The sequence below is a fragment of the Hyperolius riggenbachi genome, chromosome 4 (genome assembly GCF_040937935.1).
Source record: "Hyperolius riggenbachi isolate aHypRig1 chromosome 4, aHypRig1.pri, whole genome shotgun sequence".
Classification (NCBI taxonomy): Eukaryota; Metazoa; Chordata; class Amphibia; order Anura; family Hyperoliidae; genus Hyperolius; species Hyperolius riggenbachi.
Window position 1 is genome coordinate 435,703,824 of NC_090649.1, and position 6,000 is coordinate 435,709,823.

At 44.1% G+C, this 6,000-nt stretch overlaps 1 long non-coding RNA gene across 1 annotated transcript in view; it reads right to left on the reverse strand.

Annotated features, from left to right (window-relative positions):
* Positions 1-5,274, reverse strand: part of LOC137504300 (uncharacterized) — a 132,943-nt gene extending 127,669 nt beyond the window's left edge. The window contains exon 1 of the long non-coding RNA XR_011019464.1: positions 5,099-5,274. This is a non-coding gene — a long non-coding RNA (uncharacterized lncRNA). The remainder of the gene's footprint in view (positions 1-5,098) is intronic.
* Between the last annotated feature and the right edge of the window lie 726 nt (positions 5,275-6,000).

Here is a 6,000-nt window from a genome sequence, read left to right on the forward strand (position 1 = left end):
GGAGCGGATGGCGCTAGTGGGGACACAGCCTTATTGAAGACACTGCTTTTATACACTGCATACACACTGATTGCACCACATTAAATGAAGACACTGCCTTTATCCACATATACACACTGATTGAACCACAGTAGGTGAATACACTACTTTTATACACTGCATACACACTGATTGCACCACGGTAAGTGAAGACACTGCTTTTATACACTGCATACACACTGATTGCACCACAGTAAGTGAAGACACTGCTTTTATACACTGCATACACACTGATTGCACCACAGTAAGTGAAGACACTGCTTTTATACACTGCATACACACTGATTGCACCACAGTAAGTGAAGACACTGCTATTATACACTGCATACACACTGATTGCACCACAGTAAGTGAAGACACTGCTTTTATACACTGTATACACACTGATTGCACCACAGTAAGTGAAGACACTGCTTTTATACACTGCATACACACTGATTGCACCACAGTAGGTGAATACACTACTTTTATACACTGCATACACACTGATTGCACCACAGTAAGTGAAGACACTGCTATTATACACTGCATACACACTGATTGCACCACAGTAAGTGAAGACACTGCTTTTATACACTGTATATACACACTGCTTGCACCACAGTAAGTGAAGACACTGCTTTTATACACTGTATACACACTGATTGCACCACGGTAAGTGAAGACACTGCTTTTATACACTGCATACACACTGATTGCACCACGGTAAGTGAAGACACTGCTTTTATACACTGCATACACACTGATTGCACCACAGTAAGTGAAGACACTGCTTTTATACACTGCATACACACTGATTGCACCACAGTAAGTGAAGACACTGCTATTATACACTGTATACACACTGATTGCGGCACAGTAAGTGAAGACACTGCTTTTATACACTGCATACACTCTGATTGCACCACAGTAAGTGAAGACACTGCTTTTATACACTGCATACACACTGATTGCACCACAGTAAGTGAAGACACTGCTTTTATACACTGCATACACACTGATTGCACCACAGTAAGTGAAGACACTGCTTTTATACACTGCATACACACTGATTGCACCACAGTAAGTGAAGACACTGCTTTTATACACTGTACACACACTGATTGCACCACAGTAAGTGAAGACACTGCTATTATACACTGCATACACACTGATTGCGGCACAGTAAGTGAAGACACCGCTATTATACACTGCATACACACTGATTGCGGCACAGTAAGTGAAGACACTGCTTTTATACACTGCATACACACTGATTGCACCACAGTAAGTGAAGACACTGCTATTATACACTGCATACACACTGATTGCGGCAGTGCTTTTATACTCGTGCTTCATGCATAACAGGTATTCAGTGATAATAAAGATTCTAGCGGAAGATCTTTCTTTCATGATGATCTTTTATTTTTAAAAAAATGTGGAGGCAATGGAAATGCTCCCATAAAGCAGCAAGGCATCACAGATCACAGCTACACTGATTTCACCACTGCTGTTTTCACCGGAACAGGCAAAAATGACGCACAGCACCAACAGTATAAAAATGGCGCCGCAGTAATTAACAAAACTATATTTATCGTTGTATAAGTTAAAAAATGTTAAGCAGCAGGGATCGGGGAGAGAGGCAGCGGGACACTAGGCAGCGAAGTGGAGGGAGGATTGGGTGGAGGGAGGATTAGGTAGCATTGGTATACTTTACCTTGTCCCGGCCGGTGATCGCTCCCTCACTTCTTCTGTTAGTTTGCTGTAGTCCTGCATCCAGCCAATCACCATACGGCTATAGTTTCCGCATGGTGATTGGCTGGATGCAGGACTCCTGCAAGCTAACTATGAAGTGAAGGAGCGATCGCCGGCTAGGACAAGGTAATGTATACCAATGCTACCTAATCCTCCCTCCACCTAATCCTCCTCCCTCCACCCCGCTGTCTAGTGTCCCGCTGCCTCACTAGCCCCCCTGCATTTTTAAATGGTGCACCACTCCGGTAATACTTGTTCTATAAAACGCTATTTACCATTTTAATGTATTTACATTAAAATTGTAAATAGCATTTTATGATTGGCAGAACAGTGCGCCATTTTTCACTCTGCACCATTTTTATCTGTACTGTATGCGTTTCCACAGGCCGTGCCCTTCAGGTGATGCAGGAGTCTGCCTTGTTGACCTACTGTAAATACAACTGTACAAAGCTTTTCTCTAAACACTGATAATACAAACTGCTCTGTCTGCTCTCGCCTTTGCTTGCCAGTATTTGTTTTGCTCTTCCCAGTTTCTTTTCTCACTGATTTTCGTTTTTTTTTTAATAAGTTGACTTTATGTATACCTTTTATGCTTAATAAAGTTTTAACCCCCCAAAATATGCAGACGCAACTGTGAAGGTCTTTAATTTCAATGAGGCTGATTCATGAAATTGCGTTGCTATAGCAACGCAAACTTCATGACAGCACCGCAAGCTAAATTCAAGGCTGCACGCCATGCTAGGTCTTGCATTGTAGTGCACCTTTCTTAGTTACGCGCACTGCTTATATAGCAACATGTGTAAATGGGCCGGAATTTAAAGGAACGTGCGTTGCTATGCAAGCAGAGCGTGTAACTAAGGAAGGCACGCTAGGCTGCAAGACGGAGCGTAGTGTGCAGCCTTGAATTAAGCTTGCTGCGTGGTCATGGAGCCCTTGATGAATCAGTCCCCATGTGTTAACAGGATGTGATGGATCTCATGTAAAAGTATTTGAAGACTATGCAGTTATAGCTCAGTGCAGACATAGAATGTCGAAAATGTAATTTGGCATCATGTGGCTACAGATAACTATCCCCCAGGTCTGGACCTAGCACTGGGCACACTAGGCATGAGCCCGCATACACCAATCTGGAGATGCAGCGACATCACTGCTCCTGGAATATAGAGAGCTAGAAGGATGAGCTGGATGGGACCGCCCATCCACCTCTCTTGGCTCCCGCAGTAGGCTGGTCACATCCAGTCCGCCCATCCATCTCCGGAGGTCCTATCCAGCTCTGTATGCTTCACCACTCACATGTAATCTCATAGCTTTGGCTGGTGTCCAAATGATGAGATGCGTTAAGCGCTGATACATTTGGTGGCGCCATAGTCCCCAGTGTAAATGGTGGCACCACGTGACGGTAATTTAGGTGCCAGAGGCACCAGAGTTTGTCTATAATTTGGCTGATGTCCGCATAGGGCCCTTTCACACGTTATGCGTTGCGTCTTTTTCTCCGTTGTAGTGGATTGTGAAAAAGCTTCAGTTTTTCAGCTTATAGTGTGAAAGAGGCCATAGTGAATCATGGACACTGGACTACACATCAGTTGTCCTTTCAGTTACAACTGACAGCAAAGTATTAAAGATCCCTTAGCAACAGTGAATGTGGTGGTAGCAGTGGTGGAGCTTGGGTACTGCGCGGGAGATTGGCTGCTGTATAGCTGAAATCCGGGTAGTGGTGGTGACTCCACTTAGAGGCAGAGGTGTAGGTAGGGGAGAGGGTAGTGTTATGAATTGGTAGGGGGGAAGGTTAGTGTTAGGAGTACATAGGGGGAAGGTAAAAGTGAGCATGGGATAAGGTAAAGTCCAAGTAGCAGTCCATATGTGTAGTACATTAAAACTTGCTCTATCTTGACTCCTATAAATAACTCCACAAACCACCTAACATGTTTTGCAGCTCTCAGGCCACTTCTTCAGGGGCATCACTTTTTAGAATAATTTTTATCATCAAGGAGCAGATCTACAATAGAATAATATACATAGCAACAATGGTAACAACAACAAAACGTGTAAAGTGCTTTTCTCCCGTAGGACCCCAAAGTGCATACAAATGAACATCCACCTGGGACTCTACACAATGTTATACTTGTAGGGCTGCTTTTTTCTAAAACCAGTAGAGGGCAGCTGCATATACTCACATGTGGGTCTCTGCACAAATACCATACAGTGTATGGGCAAATCTATGTTGAGCACATACTGTAGATTATAGCGCAGGAGATTTGGGCGTAGCCGGTGCCACCATAGGATTAGGAATTGCGGCTATAGCAGTAAGTAACTATAGCACAGTGAGTAACTTTGGCACCGTCAGAAGACGGAGCTGAATTTACTTTTAAAACACAATAATTGCTGGAGCTGGAAGCCGAATTACATCATTCCCCACCATCCATGCGGACCTGGAGGGAGAATAGTCATTAACGCCGCCTGGACTTGTGCAGGAGCAGGTTAAGCCATATAACGCCGTATCCTGCTCCCAAGTCTCCCGGCTACTATTTCTCTCGTATGCATTCTATGTCTAGATGGGCCCCTCTCCACTCCTCCAGGGCCCAAAAGTTGTTGCTATGGCTACCACCAAGCCACTGGTATGACTGTCGTGTTACTATTCTTATTTGATGCTGCGCTTTGCCCTCTGGCAGTTCTCGGTGCTACAGTAAAATTCATACTCTTGCAGAGAACTGATTTATTGATTAGTCATAAAGTGTGAAGAGCTGTTCCTAATGAGGTGCTGCTCCAGATACACAAGCAGGTAGAGCGCTGGCGAGATTCTTTTCCTCTGTGAGCAAATTAAAGTCATTGACCGCAAGGTGCAAAGGGCTCATGAGAACAGCGACAATTGTATTGCTCATTGGGGCATGACCAGCCCAAAATGAGAGGCGCTAATTGCAGCTGCATTACATAGCAGCGAGTGACCCGGGTTCAGCCGCACAGGAATTGGAAACCGGAGAGAAAGCACAACTCAAGCAGCACGTATCTCTCTCTATGTAAAACCGTGATGCTGCCGCCACAATCCAAACACATACAGTGCTGTACATAGACAGCTAAGTGGCTCCAATCACAAGAAGTCAAAGAAACTGGCTTAGAACATAGCAATGCCGCAAATGGTTTAAGTCCTATCTTTTAACGTTACTTTTTTTTTTAAAGGGGCACTATTGCTAAAATCCTCTTTTTTTAACCTCTTAGCATATGTATTAGTTGATGGAGGACTGATTTTGCACATTATGCATTTTTTTTTAAAGTATTTGTTTGCAGGCAGTAAACATTTAGATACATGTAGTCAGGTCAGCAGTTGTACCTTTCCGATGCCAAGCTAGGTCATACCATTCTGCAATAGGGAGGAATCTTGTATTGGTTTGTGAGTTGCCGTTATACTGTACCCCTCTGGCCATTTCAGTCGGGTTTTCCCACCTTGTAACCGCTCTATAGAGCATTTACTGCCAGCACCCGACGTAAAGTGATGGTCGCAGCCTCCTCCGTGCAGGGTGCGACGTTACTCAGAGCGGCTGCATGTAGTTATTACGCTGCCCGTCCGCCAAGGACCCCTTTCCCTATGCTGGCAATGAAACGGACACCTATTGTTGTCCGTTTCTATGGCAACCATGTCCGGCTTTCCTATCTGTGCATTCTAGCGGCTGCATCAAAGAGCATACACGCACACAAGCGCTACAGCTGTGTGTTGCTCTGTGTGCTGTATTTTTTTCTAGAATTCTTTTATGAATGCCTGCAATACTGTTTTAAAGGTGTTTGTTTTGAGGAATCAGGTACATATATGTTTATGTATTATATATATAAAACCCGGATAATACATAAACATATATGTACCTGATTCCTCAAAACAAACACCTTTAAAACAGTATTGCAGGCATTCATAAAAGAATTCTAGAAAAAAATACAGCACACAGAGCAACACACAGCTGTAGCGCTTGTGTGCGTGTATGCTCTTTGATGCAGCCGCTAGAATGCACAGATAGGAAAGCCGCATAAACAAAAGAGAGGGAGCACCGTTTCCAAAAAAGAATATGCAGCGTGCCCAAGGTCTCTCCCCAGTGCCTCCTGGGAAGTGCAGTCCAGATAAAACAGAAAGGACCGGCACCGCTGTCTTGTATCAAAGCTCTTTTAATAGCACCAAAGTGGCAGCAGTGACAGACTGCTGTTTCGGTTTACACCTTTATCAAACTGCTCAAAGCAGTCTGTCAC